This window comes from Ursus arctos, unplaced genomic scaffold, assembly GCF_023065955.2.
Source record: "Ursus arctos isolate Adak ecotype North America unplaced genomic scaffold, UrsArc2.0 scaffold_31, whole genome shotgun sequence".
NCBI lineage: Eukaryota > Metazoa > Chordata > Mammalia > Carnivora > Ursidae > Ursus > Ursus arctos.
In genome coordinates this window covers 22,363,088-22,378,301 of record NW_026622997.1, presented here as the reverse complement: position 1 = coordinate 22,378,301, position 15,214 = coordinate 22,363,088, and the positions used below count along the sequence as shown (strand labels likewise).

At 42.2% G+C, this 15,214-nt stretch overlaps 1 long non-coding RNA gene across 1 annotated transcript in view; it reads left to right on the top strand.

Annotated features, from left to right (window-relative positions):
* LOC123001713 (uncharacterized) overlaps nt 1–15,214 on the top strand; it is a 340,673-nt gene that overhangs the window by 304,411 nt on the left and 21,048 nt on the right. Inside the window, exons 4-5 of the long non-coding RNA XR_006410904.3 lie at nt 300–372; nt 8,973–9,034. This is a non-coding gene — a long non-coding RNA (uncharacterized LOC123001713). The remainder of the gene's footprint in view (nt 1–299; nt 373–8,972; nt 9,035–15,214) is intronic.

Here is a 15,214-nt window from a genome sequence, read left to right as displayed (position 1 = left end):
CCTCAGGGAAACCCCTTCCTTCGTTTCCATTTCCGCAGACAGCTCTTCATTTGACTTTGAGATTTAGGGATGGGGTAGCTTAGCCGTGATGGCTTTGCCATGAGCCTGAACTGTGCCGTCATCCAGGTTTTGCCAGCTTATAATGTCGGATGTGTTAAGTAAGTTTTCTGGGCCTCGGCTCTCTCATCCTAATGGAGGGAATAATAATGATCTTGGAGGGAGATAATGAGGAAAATTAATTTAATACATTTAAAGCATCTAGCAAAGTGCCTGCAAAATCGATGTCTATTTTCTTATAGCCCGGAAGAAAAGAGCAGATGGCATGAGGAATCCATGTGCGTTGGGTCCGCAGAACCAGCTGGATGATGTTGGGTAAATATCAGGCATTAGTTCTCAATTGCATCATGTAGGAAATGATGGGAGTCTCCCGGTACGTTCAGTTCCATGATTTATGGCAGAAGACTGGGAGAAAATTGCAAACTAAGGGGTCTCCAGTTTCCCTAGGTAACTGAGAACAATTCACACTTCATGGGAGGAACATTTATGAAATGTCTGAGGACAGCATGAGGAGCAGAGGCTGTCTATGAGAGGCCTAGAGAATTCTTGGTGTTGCTTCCGTGTGTCGGATAAAGAAGTGACAACTGACCCTTGACCGACTTGGGGGTTAGAGGCACCGACCTCCCCGCCCCCATGCCGTTGAAGATCCACTTATAATTTTTGACTCCTCAAAAACTTAACTACGAATAGGCTACCATTGACCTGAAGCCTTGCCAAGAACGTAAACAGTCAATGACCACATATTTTATGTTACATGTATTACATACTGTATCCTTACAATAAAGCAAGCTAGAAGACAGGAAATGTTATTCAGAAATTCATAAGAAAGAGAAAATACACTTACAGTGCTGCACTATAAAAAATCCGCATATAAATGGACCCACACAGTTCATTCAAGGGCCGACTGTATATTTAAGATTGAATAGGGACTATCCTTTTTTACAAATTTACCTTGACTTTCCATTCTTTCAAAAGATAACTGTGCAAGACTGCCATTGCTCCTGGGAGCCCTTTGAAGGCAACATGGGAATTAAAAATTTCAGTGTTTCCAAAGGAATTGAGAGGCACAGGATCATGTCAGGATCAGAACAAATAAAAATAACTTTCTAGGTTTTCATTTAGTAAAAATGTACGTGTTGGTTTGAAGTATTTTCTTCCACGATGGTTCCACACAGGCGGAGCACAGTTTGAAACTTTTTAACTAGCAGTTTCCACAACTTCAAAGCCCGTTCTCTCCTGCCGGCATGTTGCTTGCTCCTTAAGCTTTCCAAGGAAGCAGAGGAGCCAAAGGCAGATAGACAATGGGCCCTCCTCGTTCAGATGAACACGTTGCGTTCTTTGGTCCAAAAATGTAGACCTCTGTGAGAAAAACAAAATCTGCGTGGGGTAGCCCTGTCCACCACTGTGATCTTTCATGTAGATAGTGGGTGGAAGATCTTCCAGGCCTTTTGCAAAAAGAAACAAACAAACAAACAAACAAAAAACAACAAAACAAAAAACCCCCAAACACTTAAAGCAACAATTACAAGGAATGGTTTCCAAGTCCCGGTCCCACTGCTACCTCTTTCTGTTCCCTTCTGAGTCTCTTAAGGGTTCTGGGCCAGTTTCTAGGTTTCTTTCTTGCTTGGACAAACTTTGTCTTATGTTTGGCATCTTTTCCTTTAAAAATTCAAACCAGAGTGATATCGACCCTTTCCTGGAGTTTGTTGTATCAAAAATTAAAGGAAAGTATATCATCCTTTTATTAGGAAAGCACTCTTGCTTTTTATCTATCCCAGAAGAGACAGGAAGCAAAGCACCAGCATGTGCTTTAATAGCTTGCTTTAGTGTGAGCATTCTTACCGTCTTGATAATTCCGTCCCCTTGAACCAGTATCTCTTGCTCATGTTGCCTATCCCTGCTCTGTGCCAGTGGGAGAACAAGAAACGGACACAATGTCTCCCTTCAACCAGGTTACGGTCTATGGGCAGTGTTCTAGACAAAGTATCTACCGAGGGGCTCAGGCTTCTGCTCCAACTCAGAGTTGTATCCCCGACTGATAAAAGACAGGAAGATAAAACTCCATTCTCTTTGTTTTCCTTGCTCACAAAATAAGTCAACGTGATTAGGCTAGGGAATGATTTCTGTTTGATTATCCTATATTGGTTGAGTGATAGTCTCATGCTGGTGTCCTCACGGTCTAGTTTGAGTTTTCTGGGATTGGTGACAGTCGGTGTCCCTTTGGGGAGACAGGAAAGGGAAAGGCAGACCGAAAAGAGGTCAAAGAAGGGGAATGGAAGTCTGAGCACCGTGCTCAACCTTTCTGTGTTTTTCTAGTCCAAGGAGTACAAAGAATGAACCAAGTCAGCACGTACCCCCAATTTTCAAGCAGGCTCTTTGAAAGCTCTGGCTTTGAAAGTTCAATCAAGAAAATCTCTTCTTGGCCTCCCCATCTTGTCTGTGATTAGATTCAGTAACTGTCGTGGGTGAAACGTTGCTCTCCAGGCTTCGATCTAGAAACAGATGACCTTTTGCAAACTCCCCCATCGTTAATTTATATGTTCACGAAGTGGAAATGGCATCTTAGAGGCAGGGATCCTCTTTCTCTTTGATACCTGCTCACCACTAGTCAGTGAGTAGAGAGGCATCCGTATAAAGATGGCATCTCAGGGGCTGTGTTCCCGCGAGACGTACCGTAACTTCACAGTTGTTCACGGGGTGTTTCAAAAGCCTTGGTTTACTTTTAGGCTTTTCTTACTTCAGAAGTATAAATGTACTGCTTTATAGTAATCTCTTGAAATATTAATTATTTATGTTCCTTTTATAAGTATTCAATTTTGTGACTCTTGAATCATTTTTAACTTTTTTAATCAATGCGTACCATCTTCCACAAAAGAGACTAGAAAAAAATCAAAATAAAAAAAAATCTAAAAATTCACAAAACTGCCTAGGTGCAAAACAAAGATAACCATAACTATTATGAACAGTGTAGTTTGTAAGTTTGTAGCACTTTTGCTTCTCAAGTTATTAAAGCTTAAAACGGCACCAAGACTTGTGGGATAGCCTGTGATAGATGGTGGATGGTTTTGGAATTCAAATAGTCTCACCAGTTTTTTTAAAAATTGGAATAAAAATTAAAAAAAAAAGAAAACATACAATTTCAACACAATGACTACAACTTTCAAGTTAAAAACTGAATAAAATTGGTATCAAAAGACTTCTAGGGGCATCTCAGTGGCTCAGTTGGTTGGGCGTCTGCCTTCGGCTCAGGTCATGGTCCCAGCATCCTGGGATCCAGCCCCAAGTCGGGCTCCTTGCTCAGAGGGGAGTTTGCTTCTCCTTCTCCCTCTCTCTGTGTGCTCCCCCTGCCAAATAAATAAATAAAATCTAAAAAAAAAAAAAAAAAGACTTTTATATCTGCTCATAAAAATCAGTCGACTCGTTCACACAGACTGTGTAATTGGGAAGTCTGTACAAGCAGCAATACATTTTGAAACTCAGAGCGAGGCCACAGAACTTTGCCAGTTCTGGAGGTCAGCAGGAGCTCCTCTTGGAGATGGGGGGGGCGGGGGCGGTGAGGGGTGGGGGGGGCAGATCAGCAGTGCTGCATCACTTTGCAAAACACCCCTAAGGAGAGACTCTGGAGTTCTCTTGATGTAGCTTTTCTACTCAGAATACAACGTAGACGTGGTCACTACTAAGATTTCATTTTGGACAAAACGGATGGAAAATATTAGATGATACACGCAAGTCTTCTGTTTCCCTCTAGAAATGAAGGAGTTACGTTCTCCGTCCTGTCTGACATTCGGTTTATAGAGTGCAGTGAACGGCTCAGGAGGGGGGCATTTGGTGAAGAGGCGGCACCGCGTATCTATAGAAGAGACTAAAGTGTGTTCCTCTTCTGTTTGCTTGGAGAGCGAATATTTTCCCTGAAGTTAGGTCTGTGTGGCTGGATGTGCAGAGTGGGCACGCGGAGTGGGGCACCGTGCCTGGCTCCGTCCATCAGAAGCCCTGCCGTCTGAGGAAGCCTGGGCATGTGGCGGCTCAGTCACTCTTCAGCCATTCCTTGTGTCCTCCCTTCACCCTCCATGGGAATTATTATTCATTTCCTCCCGTGCTCCTCACCCACTTAGTGGTAATGCACAGACTCACGGCATAGACCCTGCTGCCTTGTCCCCGTTCTGAATCTTGGCTCAATCAGGTGTAGGTGTATCTTCGCCAGCACAACCCAGAATAAGCTGTACGATGATTGTGTAACATGCAATGCCCTTGGCTCTTTGGTAGGTTTTATTTGGGGTTGTGCACTGTGATCGAGCTGGCTGTCCGCGTGCACCAGCCTTGACACAACTGATGGAAACAGGTCCAAACCTTGAGACACCACTTACAGAACTAATTATGCTGCCCTCTGAGTTGTACTTCACCTCTCATGGCTTAAAGTGGAACAGGAGTCCCTTTTTATTTTATTTTTATTTTTTATTTTTTTAAAGATTTTATTTATTTATTTGACAGAGAGAGAGAGAGAGAGAGCCAGCGAGAGAGGAAACACAAGCAGGGCAAGTGGAAGAGGAAGAAGCAAGCTCCTAGCGGAGCAGGGAGCCCGATGCGGGGCTCGATCCCAGAACCCTGGAATCACATGCCCTGAGCCGAAGGCAGATGCTCAACGACTGAACCACCCAGGTGCCCCGGAACAGGAGTCCCTTTTGATGATCAAGGGATAGAGGGCTTAGTATGACCTGTTGTAAAAGTAATTACTTGAGGTGACATCAACTCTGATTTTGGCTCCATGGAAGGGTGTCCTTTCTAAAAATTCAAGTCATTCAGCTTTGGAATGAGCTGCCTGATCGGTGCTAAGCACCGGTCAATGGAAGGGTTCAAGCAGAGGAGACGTGGCCATGTGACAGGGACTCTCCAGAGTCTCTTCTCGATCTAAGGTTCTCTGTCTGTACCAAGTCTCAGACTTGTAAGATCGTAATGATTTCAATTACCGAGGCTTACCGTTCACTTCCAGTTTTTCTCATTTTAGTCAACTCTCTCGCTTTCCACAATTTAATTGGGCATTTGCCCGAGCAACAGCATTCTTGATGTTGTTTTGCCCTTTTCCTTTGATAGCAATAGTGACTGAGAGATAGGGAATGGCTGGAAGTAGGAGAAGGGGTGAGGTGCTAAGGCTTAGTCCTCAGCCACACGGTCCTGATGGGGCACGGCGGGCAGTTTCATACGAGCAGGGTCCGTAAATCCGAAACCTCGGGCTGCTTATCCGCCAGATGCAAAGCCTAACCAGTACCTACCTCAGAGGGCTGCTGAAAAGGCTAACCAAGAAAATAACTACAGAGCAAATTTAGTGCAAGACATGGCACTTCTAGGAAAGACAATTATGGATATTCAGTATTTGTTAGCTGTGGTGGTTTTGATTACTCACCTGGGTTGTCTGTTCTCAGTTAGTCAGCAAATCTGTCACTCGCCTACCACGGATGGATGATGGATTTGATTTTGAGAGTTTTGCTAATTATTAGCATTTTTTAAAAAAAGATGAATAGGTATAATCATCATTGCGATTTATGTCCTTTCATCTATCTGTGCCTTCATTTCTATAATTCTACTAATGAAGTTATTTTTCAGAATGGCTTTAAATAGGGGTGCCTGGGGGTGCTTGGGTGGCTCAGTCATTAAGCGTCTGCCTTTGGCTCAGAGCATGCTCCCAGGGTCCTGGGATCGAGCCCCACATCAGGCTCCCTGCTCTGCTGGGAGCCTGCTTCTTCCTCTCCCACAAACCCTGCTTGTGTTCTCTCTCTCGCTGGCTGTCTCTCTCTCTGTCAAATAAATAAAATCTTTATAAATAAATAAATAAATAAATAAATAAATAAATAAATAAATAGGGGTGCCTGGGTGGATGCCTCCAGCTTGGGTAGTGGTCCCAGTGTCCTAGGATCAAGTCCTGCATCAGACTCCCTGCTTGGCGGGGGAGCCTGCTTCTCCTTCTCCCTCTGCCCCTCCCCTTGCTTGTGCTCTCTCTCTCAAATACATAAGGAAAAATCTTTAAAAAAAAAGAAGAATGGTTTTAAATAAAGTTTGAATTTACCACTTGTTAAGAGGATCGTCGGTTTAAAGTTCTTTAAATAGCTCATGACTGCGGTGCACCTCCCCTAAATTCCAATTCTGATTTTAAAAGCCTGTGTTACCTCCAGTCTCCCACTATTACCATTGTCATCGGGAAGCCTGTTCTACTTATCTGTCCGAGAATGTTTGGACTTCAACATTTTTCAGATTTTTGTTTTGTTTACAGAGTGCTGATTCACCCAAAAGTGGTAGCTCCCGTCTAACATATGAATTATGCTTGCGTGTGCGGCTTTCCTTTCCCATTGAGACGGAAACGATCCCAGGGAGCGAAAAGCAAAGATAAGCTGAGAATAGAGTTGCGATCTTAGTTTGTGCAGGTGCTGTTTTGTTAATGTCCTGGTGCACAGGCGTTGTATTTTTTGCACACACAGTAATAGTCAATTTTTTTTTTTTTTTTTAGAACGTGCATTACAATGTTTAGCTCATTACAAGTCATGACAAAGCCCCACTGGAACCAAAGAGAGGACTTAGGCTCTTTATATACTAAGAAGCTGTTCCCGTTGTAACTCAGAGACTTTCAGCTCAGGAAATATCAACTGGCAATTCGCTCTGTGGCTTGTTCACAGCTACTTTTGCCTTACTTTTCTTCCACGCTGTACTGAGACAGTCTTATGCTTTGAGGGTCGTCTCCTCAAATGTGTTTTAAGATGATAAAAATCACACCAGGCCCCAACTGGATCTTTATGTCACACAACTGCCCCCTTTCCCTCTCTCCCTCTTTTCCTCCATTCAGACCTAAAACAAACCACTTCATAAGAACCTCATAAATTTTTCCCTCTGTGCACTTTAGTTGAAAGGCCCTCCTGTGCTGTGCCGTCCGCTCTGTGGGGACACCGTGTCACAATCCGCGTGTTGGAAGATCAGAGCGGAGCATTCTCAGCTCACAGATCGCCTGATGTGTCCCTGTAATGCATCTCGCGAGCCTTCTGACTGCACTCCCTTTCAAAAGGCTCAGGGGAAAGGGGCATTTTATCACAATACATAATATATTCAAATTTCGATACAGTTTGTAGAATCAAAAGTAATTATACCTTCCGCAGATAAATGGCCAGGGAGCTGTCTCTGGGGCCACTGCCGTATTAGAAACTGGTAAGCTCTTTCTGGCATGGAATAATTCATTCTCTTTTCTTCCAATCAGAAAATTTCTAACTTGATTTATAAATGGTGACTATGAGTTCTTGATCTTTTAAAATATAAGATACAGAGAGGGGGTTGTGTGCTGCCATAGCCTCTCCAGCGGAACAGGCAGGATAGTGTTTGCATTGTAAGAAATCTGAAAATGTGTTCAATATTGTACATGTAGTTCTCTTCTGGGCTGCCCAGTCTTTTGCCTTTTTGGGAGCCTGGTCTTGTCCTCAACTAAGCTTTTCGTACCTGTTAACTTTGTGCAATAGATTTGTTTCCTTGTAGGATCAATCGTCAATAACAATTCACATCCTTGTCCTTTCTCAAACAATCTTTGCTGAGAATCCACTGAATGGTATAGTAGGTATCAAAGGTGGGAGAAACTGTAAGAAATCACCCGAGGCTAGTGGGGGCCCCCACTTTGTATAGAGTGGGGATCTGACATTCATCCAAGAGTACACAGGCATGGGGGCGCCTGGGTGCCATGGCGGTTAAGCGTCTGCCTTCGGCTCGGGGCGTGATCCCGGTGCTATGGGATCGAGCCCCACATCAGGCTCCTCCGGTAGGAGCCTGCTTCTTCCTCTCTCACTCCCCCGCTTGTGTTCCCTCTCTCGCGGGCTGTCTCTATCTCTGTCGAATAAATAAATAAATAATTAAAAAAAAAAAAAAAGAGTACACAGGCATGAAGGGCTATATTTTCTCTAGTCTTTAACGCCAACGATTTATACAATACACCATTGCTTCATGGAACCATAAGACAGAAAAAGAAACATTACTGATTTAAATTATGAATTCTCTTTGCCAGTAAGAGATCATAAGTGGCAGACTACCCATTAATACAAACATGTCTCTCATTCACAGAGTATATAATTTGCATTCTTGTTTTTCATAAACAGAGCAAATATTGTGGAGAATAGGCACGTATCCTCTCCTAGGGGGAAATCGGGCTAGCTGTTTAGACTGGGGAGAGAGGCAGCCACTGGAAGAGGAAATGGAAGATGGGAGTGCACCAAGGTTGAAGACATTCTCTGGCTAGAGGCTGTCCTAGAGTTAGAGACCTATTACTTATGCCCCTGCAAGGCACAAGTTTCCAATATCCTCATCTGGTTACAGACCTTTCCTTCTCTGCAGCTTGTGACTTTTTTTATTTTGTCGGGGCATAGCCTAAATGATAGCAATTGTGTGAAGCTCCTACGTGTTGGAGGTTGACTTCAGGGCAGTGCTGTTGGTGGCTGTCCCACCCCTCCCCACCCCAACCATATTCCCCACCACTGGCAGGTGTCCCCTTAAACACCTGGGAGAGGAGTGCACCTGGGAACTGCCTCTTCTGCCCCCTGAGGGCTTGACTTGATCGTCTGTAGCAAACCAGAGCCCACCTCTGGGGCTCAGGGGAGTGATGCTAGCTTCTTCTCAGGGAGCAGCTGGGATCCTTGGCCTAAGAATGACAGATAGTTGTTAGAAATAAACAGGATGAGAACCTCAGAACCAGTGCTGTGCCTTTTGTTTTGAAGTGTATACCAACGTATGGCAAAGTCAATCAGTGTGAAATAAAAACATTGTCATCTCTTGCCCTTGATACTTCCCTCACAGACCATGTATTGTCTGTAGGGACAGCCTTGGGGGAGATCTGGTATTTGTCTTTCAGGTTCTATTTGACTGCTAACTTGCTTTAAAATTTTTCTCTCCTTATATAGATGATGACTTTCTCCAGAGATGAAATCTAACGCTCCAGTCTCTGATGAAAAGGAAGGATGTGGTACGTGTGTCAACACAAGTCTCAGAAATCACCAGCATTCCGTGAACACCTTGCTTTTGTTACTCAATATTTTTCATTCTATTCAAAATACCACAAAATTAAGATAATAGATTCACAAAACGGATTCAGAGATATTAATTACTTCTTAGCTTGTTTCCAGACTTATTACAATTCATTACTTTCTCCTGATGTGGTTAATGTTGTCATACTTTGGAGCTGGTATGCTGTGCCATTATCAATTTTTCTAAAGCTCCACTTACATGATTATATCACTTTGATTTTTAAAATGTCTTCATTTATTTCCTGGAAGTTATTGAGCTGACATTAAAAAAAAAAAAAGCCATTCTCTAATGGGGTGAATTTTCATAAGCTATTTCCATCAACTCCCATCCTCAGATGCTGCATTTGGCCCCGTGTCAGGCTTTAGATTTCTTTGTTGGCGTTGTCTTTCTTACTCTGAGTGTTTACAGGTAATCCCCGTGCCAGTTAACGGGCTAATAAGTTATATTGAGTGTATTACAGATTATAATATATTATGCATATTGTAGGTTGCTTTTATACATGGTTTCCAACTGAAATTCAAGGGAAAAGAAGCAAGTATTTTCAAAGCGAAATCTATCCATCACAAGGGAAAAAGAGGCAATCGCTGCATAATTTCTACCAAAAGATCCCCTTTGGCAGAGGAATTTAATCTATTGGGAGGACTTCCACAGTATTGTTGTCTCCCTCCTTCCTCCGAGTTGCTGGTTGTGTTGTCGGTTGGCCGGTTTGCTGGCTCCTTGTCTCTTTGCCTCTCAGGTCTGTTCCCAAGCATCTGCGTTCTTTTGCAAGCAGGGTGGAAGTCTGCAAACTTTATTTAACAGATTCCTCTACCAAGCGGCTTCCTTCTGTTCTTCTAGCAGGAGGCCCTAGCAGGAGATTGGAAGGTGGGAATAAGAGAGAGGACATCTGCTTTCCTTTTTTCTTTCTTTCTTTTTTTTTCCTTTCTTTTTTGGCTTCTGGCAGCTCTTCTGGAAGCCGCAGCCAGAGAATGAGTTTACTTGCCTGGTCTTGCAGAGTAGTGTCAGCGGCCATGGACCCACCGCCAGCCTGAGATTATCCAGCAAGTTCCATAACAGAGACCGTGGGCTTCTGGACTGGAGAGTATTTTTTGTCTTACTCCTGCCAGTGGGGTGGAAGTGTTGTCTTGCAGCTACTAATCAAATGCTTCTCGTTACTTCTTTAGCCTTTCCAAGATTTAGTAACCAATTTCCTGTCCTGTTAGCTCCAGTTGAAATTCTTAAAGTTGTGTCTGGTTTCCTGACTGAGCCCTGAACGAGGGCATTTTGTAAAACCATACAGAATCTTAGAAGACAGAAGGGAAATACCCAACTGGGGACTCATGGGAACTCAATTGTTCATACAGGTCTCCATGAGCAAGTATTACTAAATGTCCATGGGCAAAACATTGTACTAAGTTCTAACGAAGAACAGAGAGTATAAAGATTGTATATTCAGGCTACAGAGGCTGCTGACTTATGATGCAAGAATTTTGTTCATACTCTTATCATTTGTCTTTACTCCGTTCGTACCAATTTGATGGTAAAAATAAACACCTGCTGGCACGGTCAACGTATCTCCGCAATTAGTCCAGCACTTCGGGTTACTGCCAGCTACTCCCCACTTCCCACCATCTTATTCCATCAAATACATTAAAACTCATGGAAAGCAGGACTGCAGTGTTGACATGAAGCCCCTTCCTACCTCCCCTATTATACCGTAGCTGCAAATTCTGGAAAGCTATCTTTTCTGCTCATCTCTACTTTGTTAGAACCCCAAATAGATAAAGCATTCACCACTCCAATCTGTTGCAGAAATTTTAGTAGCATATCTATTTCAAGTATGACTTTTTATTGCCACTCCTCCCTTGGGTTGAAGGTGGTGGTTATATGAGTCACAGGCACACGGTGTACTCAGAACACTCTCCCCTTAGAATGGCTCTCTGCTTAAATGTCTCAACCTGTCCCCCTTAGGATGCCTTCTTATCAAAGAGGCTTCTTAGATCTTTGCCTCCCCCTCCCACATCCCCACCAAACAAATGTGTCAGTATCCTATAGTGAGTTCAGCCAAGGCCCAAGCTGGAGCCATAGCTACATAGAATATTCTCAATTCATCAAAGAGTTCAAGTTTCCATGGTGTTCTGTGCCTACGTTGGACGCCATTGTTTGAGGTTTGGACCAAGTGATTTCTCTGTGCCTGAATTTCCTTCCCATGTTTAAAGAGAACAAAGACAGGAACAAGGAGGCATATATATGGAATGGTGCCAGTCCACTCCTGATAGCAGTTGGTTTCAAAGTGCTTTCTGTAAATACTTGCTGTATAAATGCTTCATTAATGATAATAAAATTTATTTTGCAGTTTTGCTTCAATAACATGGAGTCGCAAAGCCCGGTGGTCCCATTTTTTAGTCTGTTTCTTCGAAGTCACCTAATACCATAGTTACATGGGATTCAAGCCCCTTTAGTGTTAACTTAGGGAAACAATTACTTCGACTCAAGCTTCTAGCTCTTTTAATTTGCAAACCAAGGTTAAAGAGATTCTTATTGAAAGTCACCTCAAGTAATGTTTAAAAGTAAGAAACCCTAAGCTTTTTTCTTTTTTAAGGTTACCTAGTACTAAGTAAAGTTTAACTATGGAAAGATTAATATTAAGTAACGAAAATGTACTGTCCATGTTACTAACTATTCGCTCCTGTGCTGATTCTTCAGGAATCATCCTTTTTTGTTTGCACATACGCACGCAAACACACAAATGAGTTGTGTGTTATAGTCCCATTTTTTATGCCGTTCACTTTTGTGTGTGCCAGTAGGGACTTTTGAGGGATCACATCGCAGGGATCTGAGAAAGTGGAAAAGAAGCTCATTTTTCAACCATTTTATTGTTGCTCTTGGGCCTGCAAATGCAGCCTAAATAGTAGCATGGGGCTTGAGGGCAAGGCTCCGTGCAATACCTTTCTCTTCTATTATAAGTCCATCTCAGAGTTAATCATTTCCTCCAAGGAGGTGATGCCATGATAAAGATAATTAAATTGAAATTTAATATAGTGGGCCATTGCACTATAGCTTTATTTCAGTTGAGGGTTCTGAGAGAAGCCAGCACTGTGAGGGTGGAGTGTATGGTATGCAATTAACAATTATGTTTGTCAGGTTTATGAAACAGAAAATTAATAATACCGAGACTGTGAAACAGTGAACAAAGCTGAAATTCTGAATTAAGGTGACTGGGCTATCATTTACCCCTACAGCAATGGGTGTCTTTCTCTTTTGGGTATAGAATATTGGATTGTGTTGATTTATTCACATTTGTAACTCCTCTCACTCCCAGCCTTGGGTTTTTTTCCTCCAAAGAGCCGTGATTCTCAATCCTGACTGCATATCACTTGGGGAAATTTTTAAATATCCTCATGCCCAGGTTCACTCCGGACAGATCAAAGCAAAACCTCTGGGGGTTGGATCCAGGCACCAATATTTAGAAAAGTTCTCTAGGGGATCCCAATGTGTTTGAAGACCACATTAGTCAATGTTTAGTATGACTGATTTCCCTAGAGGAAGGTGTTAGGTTAAATGATAATTATGTATTCACAGACTGTATTCATCTTGACAAAAACTTGCAGAATTTGTCCACCAATAGGAGGCATTATTAAGACCAAATGGCCCTTGCTAATGTTTAGACACCTGTGCTTCCTGGGAAAGCAGCTCTGAGGAATCTTGGCCCCTCCCTATCATTCACTCCCTGGCTTCTCAGAAGCCATGAATGCTTTAAGGTTTCTGAGTGAGACCACAGAATCCCCCAAATTATTGTGGGCAAATGCTGGCTCCTCCCTTGCCTGTTAAGTCCCTAGTAAGCTCCATGGCAGAATGAGAGGAAAAGATGGTCAGAGTGATAAACCCTTAACTGGGAATCCAAGATTTCTCAACATTTGCTGCAACATGGACGGCACTGGAGGAGATAATGCTAAGCGAAATAAGTCAAGCAGAGAAAGACAACTATCATATGGTTTCTCTCATCTATGGAACATAAGAAGTAGAAAGAGATCGGTAGGAGAAGAAAGGGAAGAAGAAAGGGGGGGTAAACAGAAGGGGGAATGAAGCATGAGAGACTATGGACTCTGGGAAACAAACTGAGGGCTTCAGAGGGGAGGATGGGGGAATGGGATAGACTGGTGATGGGTAGTAAGGAGGGCACGTACTGCATGGAGCACTGGGTGTTATATGCAAGTAATGAATCATGGGACTTTACATCAAAAACTAGGGATGTACTGTATGGTGACTAACATAATATAATAAAAAATATTATTATAAAAAAAGAAAAAGAAAAAAAAGAAGAGGCAACAAATCCTCTGTGCTAGTCGGGAGCTCACACTTCCTCAGTGTGCCATCATTTCCTAGGAATTTTCAGCATTCCACTTCAAACCCTGCCAAAATAAAATAAAAATTTTAAAAAAGAAAAAAAAAGACAGGGATGCTTGGCAAATCCCTATTCTAACCATGCTTGAGGGCATAGAGGCAGGACCTGGGGATCTCGTGGAAAGTGAGTGCTTCTAACATCAAATTAGACAGTTCTTGCCCTGAGGTGTAGGGTGAGAGGCTGATCACACACACACACACACACACACACACACACACACGTATGTAACACACAAATACAGAATACCCCTGGATAAATAGTTTTTCTTCATTGTTCTCTCTCTCTGTTTAAGAGGTTGCCATCTAGAGTGGATTAGGAGTGAGTTCATTATTCATTTATGTGCCTACTTTCTCCGTGGTAAAATAAGTATTTTGAAGCTATCCTTCATGATTCTGATATGCTTTTGTTGAGAATGTCTGAACTAGACAACAGTAAACAGTAATTGAATTTTGCCTGTTTCTGGGACTAGAGCACTATCCTATATGTAAAAGGATGGGAGAAATTGTTATGGGGAGTCAGCCTGCATCCTGGGATTTGTATGCTGAAAACTTTTTTGTTCCTCTTTTTATCTGTTTCAATTTCTATTCACACTATTGGAGTTAAAGACCACTAGATAAACCTGGGTTTGCTCCAGCATAATCATACTTGGAGAAAACAACGTATTTGCTTCTCACCATAGTCAGCATGATTATAAATGTTTCTCTTTACCATTGGCCATATATAACGTAATCACAGAACTTTGATAACAGTTATAGTCACTCAGATCAGTTTTTCCGACTGTGTATTTTTCTACAGAGATTATTGAGATTTTTCTGTTGTTAATTCAAAGGAAGGAGAAAAAGTAATTATGCATGTGACTGAGAACAAAAGACTTAAGCCTATTAAAATATTAAAGCCTTGAAACTGAAATTGGGTTAATCACATTTATCAATCCAACTCATTTTTAATTTGCTTTCTCTTTTATTAAATACTACTGCTTATGTTGCTGGACTATGGGTGTATCTAAGTAACCAAATAATTACAGGGTAGCCTTGCATTTTTGGTCTTTTCAGCTCTTCTTGGTGGCCCCTGGGATAACTCCTCAGACATGACAAGTAGCCGTCAAGAGATTTTGGCTTCATTAGGCTGAATTTGAGGTCCCTGAATTTTCCTGGTATCATAGGTCCTACCTAAAATTTTACACTGTCAAACTGACCCTAACTTTCCTACCGTCAGAATATTTTTTAAGCTTTTAAAGAATGGAGACTGTTTTTAACAAGTAGCTTACATATATTATTATTTTAAGAACACTAAAAAACCACATTTCTGACATTGGAATTGCAAATGATCTAATTTTTACCCGATACAAAACATATGGTTTTTAATGTTTAATTCTAAACTTACCATGTTGACCAAGGCCAAAGTGAAATGTCTATGAACAATCTCTGGGTGAAGTGAAATTTAGGCAAGAGATGTAATTTATAGACGGTCCCTGACTTATGATGGTTCAAGTTACGATTTTTGGACTTTATGATGGTATGAAAGTGATACACATTCAGTAGAAACTGTACTCTGAATTTTGAATGTTGATCTTCTCCGGGGTTAGAGATATGCAGTATGATCCTCTCCCTTGATGCTGGACAGCGGCAGCCACAGCCCCCAGTCAGCCAGGCAATCAGGAGGGTCAACACCAACACACTTACAGCCGTTCTGTACCCACACACCCATCCTGCCTTTTACTTTCAGTACAGTAGT